The 15,846-nt window shown below is 39.9% G+C and overlaps 1 protein-coding gene across 2 annotated transcripts in view; it reads right to left on the reverse strand.

Annotated features, from left to right (window-relative positions):
- The window catches only part of GVQW3 (GVQW motif containing 3), a 30,361-nt gene that overhangs the window by 10,158 nt on the left and 4,357 nt on the right, over window positions 1-15,846 (reverse strand). The window contains exon 2 of one of the 2 annotated variants that reach the window (XM_042906252.1): window positions 11,990-12,695. The exons of the other annotated variant lie outside the window; for it this stretch is intronic. The gene's annotated coding sequence lies outside the window, so the exon portion shown is untranslated. Of the gene's footprint in view, window positions 1-11,989; window positions 12,696-15,846 lie in introns of those variants that run through there. 2 annotated transcript variants of the gene reach the window in all.

Raw genomic sequence — 15,846 nt, forward strand, 5'->3', positions numbered from 1 at the left:
TGTTTCTCATTATTGCAACATCCAGAAACATGACCAACTACGTTAATATAGATAGATGCCCCATCCCACTCCCTGCTACAGACACATAGAGATGCTAGATGAACTCCAGCAGAAATGTTTTATTTTTACTACCAGATCTGAAAAATGTGAAGAGAAGGCCCAAGATGTCAGAAATGAAAAAGAAATGAAATCTCAAAGCCAGAACAGGGTACAGGTGATGTGCCTTAGCAGCACACAGGGTTTTCACACTTAGCTATCTAGATCCTACGGGCTGTGGGCTAGGGTTCCACCGTACATTAAGGAGTGGGAGATGAGGTTTCAGTCCCAGCCAGGTGAGGAAGCTGGAACAGAGACCCCTGAATAAAGCCCTGACATTGGAAGATCTGCCCCCTTCCACGCAAAGGACTGGGAAACTGTACCCCAGCGTTAGCGAACTTGTAAGGAAGCCTCATGTCTAAAGAGGCTGTAGGTGGGGGGAAAGGACACTCATGAGAAATGAGAACCCTAATCTCTGCCAAATGCATATGGAGGAGGTGTTAAATTTACTTTGCCTATATGCACAGGCACCTACTGAGATAAAGTGACATAAAAATTGGTCCAGGCCATTAAAATTCTTAGGTTAGGACTGAAGTCAGACCTATTAAAATTCTTAGGTTAGGGCTGAAAGGTATATTCAAAATAGCTCTGTGGGGATGCTTAACAATCCAGGGCTTGAGGAAGTCACTAGGAAAAACAATCCCTGATGAAGAGACTCACAAAATATAACAAACCACATGTGGAAAGAAATGACCAAAATAGAGCGTCAAAGCACATAACAAACTAGATAGAAAAGGGGTAAAAATAGAACCATCTGAAAGAGACTCTGAATTAGGATGATTAAAACAGAGATAAGAAAAGGAATAGAAGCCATAATAATAATAATAATAATAATAATAATAATAAAACAGAATAGTAGGAGAAAAGAGTTGGGAGACTTGAAAAACATCCACATAGAACTTCCAGAAATGAAAAGCAGCCCCTGAAATTAAAAACTCAACGGATGAGTCAAACTACATATATTAGATGTAGTTGAAGAGGTATTAGAAGAGAGATTTGAGGAAACCACCCCAAATGGAGTAAAGACAGAAAAGGATAGAAGCCTTCAATAAGAGCTTAAGAGATATGAAGGATAAAAAGAAAAATTCAAGCATAGGCGTTCCAGAAAGATTTAATAGAGGGAATGGTAGAAAATCATTACTTAAAATATTATAGCTGTATTAGTAAGGGTTCTCCAGAGAAACAGAACCAACATATGTGCGTAGGGATATGTATATGTGTATACATGCACACACACACACACACACACACAGAAATTCATTATAAGGAATTGGCTTACACAACCATGGCAGCTGACAAGTCCCAAGGTTTGCAGTTGGCAAGCTGGACACCCACGAGACCCAATGGTATATTTCCAGTCTGAGTATGAAGGCCTGAGAACCTTGAGAGCCAGTGGTGTAAGTTCTAGTCTGGAAGCCAGCAGGCTTGAGACCCAAGAGAAGCTGATGTTTCAGTTTGAATCTGGAGGCCAGAGAGGGCAAATATCTCAACTCAAACAGCTAGGCAGGAAGAGTTCTTTCTTACCCGTCGGGAGAGTCAGCCTTTTTGTTCTAGTCAGGCCTGATCTGATGAGGGCCACCCACATTAGGGAGGGCAATCTGTTATGTGTCACCCCAAAATGCCCTCACAGACACACCCAGGATAATGTTTGACCAAATACCTGGGTGCCCCCATGGCCCGTTCATACCCTGATGAAACTGTGAAACTGCAAGGCCAAGAGAAAAAAAAATAAAAGCTCTCCGTGAAGAGGGACAGATTTCCAATGTGTTAATTGCAATGAAGGCAGCCTTCTCATCAGCAACAGCAGAAACCAAAAGACAGAAGGATAATATTTGCAAAGCATGGAAAGAAAATAAATCTCAACACGGAATTCTATACACAGTTAAATTCATAAGCGAGAGCTAGCTTTTCAGACAATTTCAGACACGCAAAGCCAATGAGTTTACCTCACACAAACTCTCGCTGAAAGACCACTAGGGGATATGCTTCAGTGAGAAAATTCAGTCCAGAAAGAAGATGTAAGGAGTGGGATACAAGTGAGGTCAGGGCTCCAGCCGGCTCCCCTGTCAGCCCGGAGAGCCGAGTATGAACATTCCAGGAATTTTGAGATCTGCCTGCTAAATATGGTCATCGTTGAACATCAAATTATATAAACTTACAGTTAAATGAATGATTTCTTTAAAAAGGTGAAAAAAAATCCTCACAAATGCATCACTTCTTAATTATTTTACTACAATGCTTCTACTATCTACGTTCTTGGGGTTATTCGTATTTCTTGTATCTAATGGAAGAAGGTGCTACAAAATTGTGTGCTAGTGTGCATTTCTCCTCATCTCTGTATTTCAGTGATGTCAGGTTGGCAACCTGAGCATTTATACCCCAGAGATCAACAAATGCTACAAATCAGGGCTCCCTTACCCAATACCAACGTAAAAACTAGTTGTTAAAACATCTATCAGCACACCACTGAATACAAGAAACAGCGGTTTCCACTTCCAGGTATGTATCCGAGAACTGAAAACATATATCCACAAAAATACTTGGACACATAAGTTCACAGCAACCTTATGCATAACAGCCAAAGGGGGGAAACAATTTAAATGTCCATCAACTAGTGACTAGCAAATAAAATGTTGTTTATCCATACAGTGGAATAGTATTCAGGCATAAAAAGAACGAAGTACTGATGCATGACCCAACATGGATGAGCCTTGAAAACATTATGCTACGTGAAAGAAGCCAGACATGAAAAGCCATATATTATATGATTCCATTTATTGAAATTTCTAGAACAGGCAAATCCATAGAGACAGAAAGTAGTTTAGTGGTTGCCAGGGGCTGGAGATAGGAGGGAATGGGGAGTGACCGGTAATAGATATGGGATTTCTTTGGGGGGTGATGCAAATGTTCTAAAATCGGATAGTGGTGATGGTCACACAATTTTGTGAATATACTAAAAACTGCAGAATTGTATACTTAAAAAGGGTGAATTTCATTGTACGTGAATTATATATTTAAAAAAATTTTTTTAATGTTTATTTATTTTTGAAAGAGAGAGAGACAGAATGTGAGTGGGGGCAGGGGGCAGAGAGAGAGGGAGACACAGAATCCAAAGCAGACTCCAGGCTCCAAGCTGTCAGCATAGAGCTGGATGTTGGGCTCGAATTCACAAACTGTGAGATCATGACCGAAGCTGAAGTCAGACGCTCAACCGACTGACCCACCCGGGAGCCCCACGTGAATTATATTTTGATAAAACGAAGGGACTAAAGAAAGGTAGGCAAAGAAATTAATACCCAGGCTTGTAAATATAAATAATACCGGCTGTTAAATCATCTAATGGGGAGGGGAGGGTGGTTAAAATAAATTGGAACCAAAATACTAAAAACCAAATTACTGGAAGATGGAGGGGGTGGAGATTGGAAATAAAGAATTCTAAGGATCCTGAAATCTTCACAACGAGCTAGAGATAGTGACTGACTTAACAACGTTATTTCAAGTGTGCACATTAATAATGGAAGAACTCCCACTGAAAGAACAGAATTAGAATGTATAACTTCCAAACCATTAGTGAGAATAAAAAGGAAGTAGAGAAAACACCTAAATCAAAGACATCAGGATAAAAGAATAAAGCAAACATGTGGCAAACCAACAAAACAATGGAAAAAATCGCCGATATATCATCCTAATAAGAAATATAAACATGACTGAGACAAGACAAAGATTCTCAGATTCGATTTTTAAAAATCCAGCTGTACGTTGATTACAAGAACACATTCACAAGGTAATGAACCAGAAATTTTAAAAGGCTGGGGGAAAATATACTGAGTCAACACTAATGAAATAATGCAATCATAATAGATTTTAAGGCAAAAAGCATTGTTAGAGATACGGTCATATGCTTTAGTGACAAAAGGGACAGTTCATCAGGAAGATATAATGACCTAGAACCTCTCTGTACCAACGGAAAAAAACACTGCCTCCAGATAAGATTATGCGGAGACAAGGACAAATCCACATAGAGATTCTAACACGTCTTCCTCAGTAGCTGATTAAGTTGATGAAATATTTGTAAGGCTGTAGGAGATTTGAAGACCACAACAGTCAAGCTTTTTCTTTTCATCTTTCTACACACACACACTCCCAGGCCTCGAAAGTTCCTCCTCCCTGTAGCTGCGGAGTCCACTGCCAAAATTTGTGGATTCTCACAGTACAGTGGGTTGGTTCTGTGCCAATCCCCTTTCATCCTATAGCTAGTTCTTGGCTCAGACTGTAGTTGCCTCTTGCCTGAACCACTATAATTGTCTCCTAATTGACCCCCCTGTATTTATGGAGGATCGCCCAAATGACATGTGGCTCAGTAGTTTCATTTTGATGCTATATATTTTATCTTTGGATTAGGCCAGACTAAAGGTATTATGATATTTCAGTCACAGTGGAAGTACTTTTACTAAACTGAGTTCTAGTGTGAAGTTATTGGTTATTTGGAGGGATGGTAAAGACAGAATCCTAGGAAACTCCCTCTGGCTGGTATATTATTCCAGGTACATACAGTTCTCTCTCTATGAGGAATCTTGTGGGGGAAATATTCTGAAATCTATGCTTCTGTCCAACCAATTTCTATATATTTTATGGACACCAAATCATGCAACTGATATTTCCACTTTGCTAGGGTCACTAGGAAACTCAGTCAAATTGGTAGGCCACTTTTTTTTAATGTTTTTTAAAATTTATTCTTGCGAGAGAGAGAACACGAGCCGGGGAGTGGCAGAGAGAGAGAGACACAGAATCTGAAGCGGGCTTCAGGCTCTGACCTGTCAGCATAGAGCCCCATGCGGGGCTTGAACTCACTAACCGTGAGATCATGACCTGAGCTGACGTCAGATGCTTAACTGACAGAGCCACCCAGGCGCCCCCGCAGGCCACTTTTAACAGGTATATAAATAACTAGTATTTATTGAATACTTGCTGTGAAGCAAGCACTGCTCCAAATGCTTTACATGTTTTAATCTATTTAACCCCCATCTCATTCCAATGAAATATGACCACTGAGTCTTCAGCATGCATGTGAGGAAAATACCTGAGACCAGAGAGAGAACTATCCCAAAGAACTAGAAGGAACGATTCCCAAAGATCACCCAGGCTCAGTTCCTGTTCCAACATTCAGAGTAGCAGGCATGTTTCACAAGGCATCAGGTTCATTACAATAGTGGGGCAAAATTAGCCCTAGACTAATATTGCTCTGGTTCCTTCTAACAAGGTTTAAAGGTAATACCCAAAAGTTATTTCCAGAATTGCAAAATCCTTCGATTGAAACTGACCAAGATAAGTAGAATGGGTAGATAAGAACATTAAAACAGTTACAACTGAAGCCCGTGTGTTCAAGAAGCTAGAGAAAAGACTAAGCTGTTAATTAGAGGCATAGAAGATACAAAAAAGATCCAAATCATAGTAGCAACAAACACTCAGTGCCCATATCTTGGTTTCTAAATACCATTCTCCAAGAAAAGAAACAAGCATCTTTTAGAGAAATGTTTTGATTGATGATCTAGAACAGGGAAAATACAAGATGATTCTGGAGCACACTGTAGTACTAGAAAGTAAGAAAGTGTTTAAAAACAAAGGAATGGGAGCATGTCAGAGAGACACAGAAGTCAACCTGAAAGAGCATCCAATGGCCAAAACTGGAACAATTTGAGCAACAAAATAAATAACATCGCGTTGGATTATAATGCAAAATATCAAACAAATATACATGAGATATAAATAAATATATATCTGACTGAATAAACAAATTGGGGAGAAAGATAATTATTTCACACAGAACTCCAAATAATATATGCAGATACTCCCCTTTCGCAAGAGGTGGAACTTAATCACTCCCCTTCCCTGAGTGTGGGTTGAAATGGGTGATTTGCTTCCAAAGAACAGAGTATGGAAAGGGAAAAACAGTATCTTCACTGAAGGAAAATCTATCAAAACTACCTACTCAAGTGATTAAAGTGAATGTCACCAAGGAGGTCATGTGGCTCTCACATGCCCTCTAATTTGGTGTAGTAACAAGAACACTTTACCTCCTATTCTTTCTCAAAATCCATAACCCAAGTCTAATCGTGAGGAAAACATCAGACAAACCCAAATTAAGGGATGTTATGTAAAATACATGACCAGTGCTCTGTCACTGGGGACTGGACCAGTGCTCTTTAAAACATTCAAGGTCATAAAAAACAAGATAAGATTGAGAAACCATCATGGGTCAGAAGAGACTAATGAGACATAACAACTAAATGAGATTGTTCCTGGAACAGAATAAAAGACATTAATGGAAAAGCTGTTGAAATCTGGATAAAATGTGGGGTTTTGTTAATCGTCATGCAACAACATTGGTATCTTAGTTTGGGGATAAGTGCACCCCAGTGATGTAAGATAACAACATTGGGAGAAACTAAAACTGGATGAAGGGCATTTGGGAATACTCTGTGCCATCTCCGCAAATTTTACATAAATCTAAAATTATTCCAAAATAAAAAAAAATTAAAAAACCAAGTCAAATTTCTTGAGATGGAAACTGCCATATTTGAGATGAATACGCAAAATGAGATTAAAATAGAGTGGATGTTTCCGAAGAAAGCATTAGTGAATTTGGGGACACAGCAATAAATACTAGAAGGAGGAGACAAAAAGGAAAAAATTGAACAGAATCAGTGAGCTGTGGGACAACTTCAAGTAGCCTACTATTCATGTGATTGGAGTTCCTAAAGGAGAGAGGGGCAGAAAAATATTTGAAGAAATAATGTCCATAAATTTTCCAAATTTGATGAAAAGTTTAGGCCCACAAATCCAAGAAGCTCAGTGAACCCTAAGCACAAGGACATGAATAAAACCCCCCAAAACAAAAACCAATTATACCAGGGCATATAAAATCAAATCGCTAAAGTCAGTAATAAAGAAAAGATGTTAAGAACAGCAAAAGAGGAAACAGTACATATGCAAGAACAAAGATAAGAATTACAGCAGACTCTTCCTCAGAAATAATGCAAGCCTAAAGACAGTAGAGCAAAATATTCAAGGTACAGAAAAAAAATGTCAACTTATAATTTGAAAATATCTTTCAATAACAGATGTGACAATGGGAAAAGAAAAGTCTTTTCAATAAAAGAAGCCTTTTCAATAAGCACAGGAATAACTTGAGTCCACATGCGAAAGAATGAAGTTGGGACACTTACCTCACACCATATACAAACACAAACTCAAAATGGATCAAAAACCTAAATATAATAGCTAAACTATAAAGCTCTTGGGAAAAAACATAGGGATAAATCTTCATGACTTTTGATTTGGCAACGGTTTCTTAGCACAAAGCAACCAAAATATAAGTCAATAAATAAACTGGACTTCCTCAAAATGAAAACTTTTCTGTATCAAAGGACACTATCAAGAAAGTTAAAAGACGGGGCGCCTGGGTGGCGCAGTCGGTTAAGCGTCCGACTTCAGCCAGGTCACGATCTCGCGGTCCGTGAGTTCGAGCCCCGCGTCAGGCTCTGGGCTGATGGCTCGGAGCCTGGAGCCTGTTTCCGATTCTGTGTCTCCCTCTCTCTCTGCCCCTCCCCCGTTCATGCTCTGTCTCTCTCTGTCCCAAAAATAAATAAAAAAACGTTGAAAAAAAAATTAAAAAAAAAAAAAAGAAAGTTAAAAGACAATCCATAGAATGGCAGAAAATATTTGCAAATCATATATCAAATGAAGGTCTAGTATCCAGAATATATAAAGAACTCTTCCAAGTCAACAATAAAAAGACAACCCAAATAAAAAGTGGGCAAAAAGGCTTGTGTAAGAGACATTTCTCCAAAGATACACATATGGCCAGAAAGCACACCAAAAGATGCTTGACATCATTAGTTTTTAGTTTTTAGGGGAAAAACAATGAGATTCCACTTCACATTCACTAGGATGGATATACATATATCATATCCATCCTAGTGAATATCCATCACTATATATGTGTATACATGTATACATATATACATGTATATATGTGTATATATATATATCTCCCACTATATATATAAAGGGAATCCACTATATATCCACTATACATATAAAGGGAAAATAATAGGTGTTGGCAAAAATGTGGAGAAATTGGAACCCTCACTTCATACACTGCTGGTGAGAACGTAAAACGGGCAATCACAGTGGAAACAGTCTGGCGGTTCCTCAATAAGTTAAGCATAGAAATACCATATGACCAAGCAATTCCATTCCTAAGTATATACCCAGGAGAATTAAAAATGGGTGTTCAGGGGCGCCTGGGTGGCTCAGTTGGGTAAGCGTCTGACTTTTGATCTTGGCTCAGGTCATGATCTCACAGTTTGTGAGATCGAGCCCCACATCTGGCTCTGCGCTGACAGCATGGAGCCTGCTTGGGATTTTTCTGTCCCTCTCTGCCCCTCCCCTGCTCGCACTCTCTCTCTCAAAATAAATACACATTCCAAAAAATTTTTAAAAAATAGGTGTTAAAAAAAACTGTACACACACATTCATAGTACCACTATTACTATTCATAATAGTCAAAAGATAGCAACACAAAAGTATATCAATGGATGAATGGATAAACAAAATATGGCATATCAATACAATAGAATATTATTCAGCCATAAAAAGGAATGAAGTACTGATACATGCTACAATATGGATGAATCCTGAAAACATTATGCTAAGTGAAAGAAGCCAGGCACAAAAGGCCACATATTGCATGACTACTTTTATATGAAAATTTCAGAATAAGCAAATCCATTGAGACAGAAAGTTGATTAGTGGTTACCAGGGACTCCGGGTGGTGGGGAGGAATGGGGAGTGTCTGCTTAATGGATACAAGATTTCCTTTTGGAGTGATGAAAGCCTTCTGGAACTAGATAGTGGTAGTGATTGCACAATACCATAAATATTCTAAATGTCACTGAAACGTACATTTTAAAAGGTCAATCTGGTGAATTTTGTTATGTGAACTTCGTCCCAATAAAAAAAAGCAACTACCATTGAAGTCTATTCTTTTATTCACCTAGCAAACAATTGTTGAACAATGCCAGGCAAGCTTTAATCTGGATGCGGGGAATACGGAGATTAATTAAATGTGGTTTGGCTTTTGGGGAGCCAAAGCCGGTAAGGTAAGGGAGAAAAAACATTCTGCAAACAATTCAGGTCAATTAAGTGTTAAAGTTTCCTTGACCTGAGAATGTGTGGCTGCTTTCCCATTGCAAAGAACAGCAAGGATAAGGTTAAGGCTTGAGTTGCTGAGTAGGAGTTTGCTGGGTGGATGGGGGGGGGGCGGGGGAATTCCAGGCAGAGGGCGGGATCTGTGGAAGCTCAAAAAGCTGGGGTCCAAAAGCCTCCGGTTTTCAGTACACTTTAAACCATACAGCACGTGTGCGGGCAGTGTGGAGGATGGACTTCAGGATAGTGAGGTGACAGGTTGGTAACCGCCTTCATCTGGTTGCAGTGGGTGATGCCAAGAAATGTTAGGGGAATGACATGGACCTCACTGAATGTGAGGGTCCAAGAAAGTAGGACTCCAAGATCGGGCCGCTTGGTGGGTGGTGAATCCCGCAGGTCCCTAAAGTTGGTCTGCAAGACTTTCTGTTCTCAGAGCACATCAAACCAGATTCACACCCCTCTCCCCCTTCGTATATATTCTACTTTTTTGATGATTTTTTTTTTTTTGCATTTTAAACCTACTTCCCTTTTCCTTAGGCTTCCTGTTTTCCTGTTCGAAATATGCGTTACTATGGAAATGTCATGGCACAGTATAGTGGCATTTACAAGTGAAATGTAAAAAATTTTCAGAACATCTCAAAACGCACCAAGTCTATGGTTTAGGAATATAAACCCTAATGATGTGAGAGCATTCACGCCTTCAGACACTGTGTCATAAATATAAACACACCCGGAAATTCGAGACGGCAGAGAGGAGATAGCTGAGAACTTTATTAGGATTTACGTGTCCAGATTTTAAAAACGTGTATGAGAAATATTAAAAACATAAAACCCAACACACTACTTGAAAAGGACATCTGGAAAAAATGAATGACAGAATGCCAGCATTTACTTGTGAATACACACCTCTGGTAGAAGGACCAGAGGGCCTGGACACCCCAAGGAAACTTGGAAAAACCTTTGTCCTACTTCTGTGCTATAAATATGTTCCTTAAAAATTGCATATAAATCAATGGTTGGTAAATCATATATGTATCAAACATAAGGCTGACTGCTGTTTTAAAGATACCTTCACAATGTACACATCAGTAAAGGCAATTATTACCAATGGAGTAATGGAAAAAAACTCACTGCACTGAGTGAAATTCAAGGTCCTTCATTATTATCCTGGCTCCGCCACCAGCTGGATGTGTGATTCAAGAAAATCACTCAACCTCCCTGGGCCAATTTCCTCATCGAATCTGATTTGTGGTTCAATGGATTCCTCATCGAATTCCTCATCGAATCTGAGTTGTGATTCTGAATTTTCTCTTAGTAGGTTCCTAGAGCAAGGTATAGGGGTACTGGCCTCCAGCCTAACATCTAGTTGCTTCTGAGAGACAATACCTCACACTGAATCCTGGGGATGGTATAGCCAGCAGGCCACTTACCACTGCTCTGTGTATTTTGTCTCTCTGTACCCCACTTTCTCATTCCTACAATCACCCTGTGTATGATCATCCTAACTTTTTGCCCCAAATTCTGTGTAAAAGCTTGTTCCTTACAGTCGTCCTCTGGAAAAGACTGACAGTTGAAGGTGGGAGCCCATTCTCAGTGGTCTCTCCACCTCTGGCCCTGCCTCCATGCCACGAGGCCGGGCACAGCCTCAGGGCAAGGGCTGTACCCTCTGTGCCTACCACAGGCCCAGACCTGAAGAGGAAATTCAGTAAATGAATGGATGTTTCTGGAGGAGGAAGATGAGCCAGGGAAATGGGTCTGGTGAAGTACCTGAACCCCTAGGGGTGAACTTTTGGCTGCTATTTTCCAACATTCCTTGAACCTTCCAAAATTTCCACAATGGGGCAGAAATATAAACATACCATAAGCATTAAACCCGCCTTTTCCTGGCTTTTTGTCAATGCCCTGGTATCCCATAAATAACGCAAACTTTGCCTGGCTCACCAGTACTGGGAATAGGGCATAGGGCACACAGCTTTAACAGAAACAGCCATTGTGGTCTGTGCATCTGTTTTACTTAAACAGCAATGACACCCCCGCATTTGTCTTTGTGGACCTAACACCTGCCATCTAGCCCGAGGCAAAGACCCCTGCCAACTGGCTTCAGAAAAGGCCATTTATCAACAGTGTTTAGGCACCACCTTGAGTAATCTGCCATACAGGAAGTACAAAACAAAACTGTAGGAATTATTTGTCTTCTTAAGCAAAAACAGGTTTAAGCCTTATTAACTGGCAAGAGCTAGAAGGCAGAGTCAGGATTTTTGCCGATTACTACCATGTTGTAGAGTAATTCAAGAGACATTAGGAAGACTAAAGAAGCAAAGGAAGAGGTGCCTGGGTAGCTCAGTTGGTTGAGTGTCTGACTCTTGATTTCGGCTCAGGTCATGATCTCAGGGTCATGGGGTCAAGCCAAGTCGAGCCCACCACCCCCGCTCTGGTGCTGAGCCTGCTTAAGATTCTTCTCTCTCTCCCTCTACCCCTCTCCCTTGCTTGCACTCTCTTTCTTTCTAAAAACAAAAGCAAACAAAAAACAAAACAAACAAAAAAAGGAAATTACTATCTACTTAGTACTACATGCCAAGTCTTGTGTTGGGCATCACCTATGTTATTTAATGTAAGCTTCACATCTAATCATCACTATCTAACATGCTATATTCTTGCTCTTAAATGTATGCTCAGAAGGAGGAACATTCTTTTGTCTCATTTATTGCTATATCTTTAGAGTCTAGGACAGTGTCAAATACACATAAGCAGTCAATAAATATTTGTTGAATGAACAAAACAAACAAGTCCATGAGATAAGTGTTATTATTCTCCTTTTACAGATGAGTAAACTAGAGTGCTCCAAGGGTGCAAATGAATTGCCCAAAGTCACGTGGTCTATTAAGGAGCCAGAACTAACACCCATGTTTCACTCTTCTGTTCTTTCTACAGACCAACACTTACACTTCAATATTAAAGAACTCTCTCAGCTTGGCAAATCCATAATTTATATGCCTATAGAAGATGTACGTACTCAACTGAAAGTTTGAAATTTTACTGAGAAGATGTTTGGCATTTTAATGATAAACGTTTTGCTACAGCAGCAATGGAGGACACATTTTCCCAACATAACAGTCGCATTTATGGATAGGCATTAGCTACATCATTTCTCACTTTAAAATCCTGTAACACGATTACTCTGAAGACATAGATAAAAAGCACAGCAATTCCAGATCCCACCAAAATAACATTTGCAAACTTTAGTTTTGTAAGTTACAACATTACGATGACTCATGATATGCTGTGGGATTCCCAGTTTGGAATACCAAATATTTCCATGTGCGTCCAGGTTGCTTGAGCATCCCAGTATGGGAGGAGGCAGGCTTGGCACATCAATAGGCATTTCTATCCTAAAAAAATGATATGGAAGGCTCAAGGATTCTTCAGAGAATCAACTGCAATAAAATCCATCTTGAGAATATTCACTTTGTATGAGAGAATGCGAGAATGAGGTTAATTTTGCTCAGGAGAGTATTCCATATCCTTTCCCATTGTCAGAACATACCTGATCCATTCGTGCTTTTACTTACCTAGGATTACATAACATGGTACCTTCTCATACCACTTTGCCTTTTTTGTAGGGATCCTGGTCACCTGCCTTTCCTCTCGGGCAGGCCCTTTTCCCTTCTGTCCCACTCTTGCTACCCGCAATGCAATGGCATACAGCCTCCGTATCCACCCAGACAGTTCATTATTCATGGACCAAACTAGCGGTTTGGCCTTCACTGTCTTCCATCGCCACCTTTTGGTGCTACTGTCTTATTCTGATAAAAGTAATAACATTTGGACAAATGTTGTTTAAAAGAGAAGAAATGGAAAATTTAAAAAAAAAAAAAACTTATAACCCAACCACACAGAGTTGGCATACCCGTTCTGGTCATTTAAAAGACTGAGCCTGGGTGGCTCAGTCAGTTAAGTGACTGGCTTCAACTCAGGTCATGATCTCACTGTTTGTGGGTTCGAGCCCTGAACTGGGGCTCCGTGCTGACAGTGCAGAGCCTGCTGGGGATTCTCTTTCTCTCTCCCTCTTTCTCTGCCACTCCCCGACTTGTGCTTTCTCTCTCTCTCTCTCTCTCTCTCAAAATAAATAAACTTTAAAAAAAAAGAGACAATTTTGGATTTATATATACTATTTTGTATAACACCCTTTTCACTTAATATAAGCATTTTGCCATGGTGTTTTAACTGTTCATAAACGTTAATTATAATGACTGCATAATAGTCTATTGTATGGTCATACTGTAATTTATTTAACCAATTTTCTACTGTTGGACTTCTGGGTTGTTAAGCATAAATTCTGCCCACATTTTAGACTATTTCTTTAGGACAGAGTCCCAGAAGTGGAATTAGAGCATCAGGAGATATAAACATTTTTAAAGCTCCTGATAGATACTGCCAAATTGCTTTTCAGAAAGCTGTTGCCAATTTACACTTCCAACACTGCCAGCGTGTTTTCCTACCAATACAGATCTGTCTAAAGGATAATAAAATCTAAGTGGAACATACAGTCCTCAAATTATTCACACAGTTGGAGAGGCTTCACGACCGCAGCACAGAGACTTACGGCAAAGGTCATACCTATTTTCAGGTATGCAATTAACAATAAGTTAGTGTGGGGACATGGAAGAGAAGTTCTACCCGGGTGAAGAGTAATATAATTAGATTTTAGACTGTCAGATCTAAGGCCCATGTCTGTTTTCTCCATTGCTGCACCTCAGCACACAGGACAGTGCCTGGGACATATAGTCGCTTGACAAAAATTTTTGGAATTAACACAGAACCTGCTTTCAGATGCAACTATTCAGCAGCTGTAGTATTTCGTCACTCCAGGATTCAAGAAAACTTGACTTGCTGGATTAAATACCTTTGTAAACATCTGTTCAATCCTGAGATTCTATCTCAATTTTGGGAAACCAGTTTAAATAAAGGTGACACAATACGGCTCTCTTTGGGGGAAAAGCAAGTAAAACAAGGGTACACCCTTGGCCCCAGCGTGCGCTGAATCGTGAGTGTTGTCGCTTCCACAGTAGTCACTTTCATAGGTAAGAACATAAACTCATTCAAATGCTGCCCATGGTCAAGGCAATTTTGGAACCACCTTCAGCTCCTTGTTATCACTGGTTGCAACTTGGAACCATTTGCAGCATCGCCAAAATTGTTTCTGAGATACGAAAAGGGCATAATATAGGTAGTAGTTTGTGTAATATCACTTTTAGTCAAAAACAGCATAGAACTTATTTTGTGAAACAGAATGTGGTTACGATAAACAGTCCATCATTCAGTTGTAGTTCACTCTCCTGGCATCATAAAGATTCCCTTCAATATTCTACAGTCTCCGTGCAGTAAGTGGTCAGACACTAGTGGGTCAATATGGCGTTAACATTATCGATGGAAGAGGATCAGTCATCTGTCATTTTATATACACACTTTACATACACTGGACCAGGGGCAGGCAAACTATGGTCCATGGGCCAAGCCTGGCCCATCATCTGCTTTTCTGTGGTGTATAAGCTAAAAAGTCTAAAAATGGTTTTTTACATTTTTAAATGGTTGAACAAAATCAAAATAGTATTTTGTAACATGTGAAATTCAAATTACAGTATCCATAAAGTTTTATTAGGACACGGCTATGTTCACCTACTTCCGTATTAGCTATATCTGCTTTTGCAATAAAATGCTGAGCAGTTACAACACAGACTGGATGGCCCACAAATCCTAAGACATTTCCTTTACGGAAAAAGTTTTTGTTGACCCCTTTACGAGATCCAAGGGTTGTTGGAAGTATCGAAGTTCCCCACTATAGCTTTTTTATTTCTAGATATTAATACTGGAGAAGGGTGATGCAACCGGTAAGTGTTTGCAAGGATCTGATACGGCAGACTGGAGAAGAGAAATACACGAGGGTTGCCTTGGATAGTGTGTAAAGCCTGGTAAGATCTGAGAGGTCTGATCTAACCAAGAAGCAGTTGGAGAACACAGGGTTACATATACAGTTCCAGGAGCAAAGGAACCTCTTGCTAATTGAGCCACGTGAGACCCTGGTGAGACCCAATCCCAAGGACCTAGAGGTGAAGTGGTCTGCAAATAGCAGGCTGGCTGAGCAGTGCATGTGATGTAGAGACAGTTCCCCAAGGGTATCGCCGTCCTTTACTAGATGGCCTCAAGTCATTTGGCACCCACATTTATCAAGGCATGTTCGCTGGCAAATCTGAATTCTAAGAAATGGATTTGAAAGGAAGTCTCTGGAAAGCAGGCGCCAGGTACACATTCTTCCTAAATAATAACATTTCATTGAGGATTCAGAACCAGGGGCAGAATTCAGAAGATTGCAGAACTATCCACATGTTTTTTAAAATCAAAGATTGGTGAATATTTAATTCTTTCTGGGTTTTTTTTTTTTTTCATTACCAGTGGGACAGGTGGAAGTAAAATAGTGTGGTGTGAGGGGTAGAGGAAGAATTAGATAAAATCACTGATGGGATGATCTGCCCTGGAAGGTGT

Source organism: Panthera leo, chromosome D1 (genome assembly GCF_018350215.1).
Source record: "Panthera leo isolate Ple1 chromosome D1, P.leo_Ple1_pat1.1, whole genome shotgun sequence".
NCBI lineage: Eukaryota > Metazoa > Chordata > Mammalia > Carnivora > Felidae > Panthera > Panthera leo.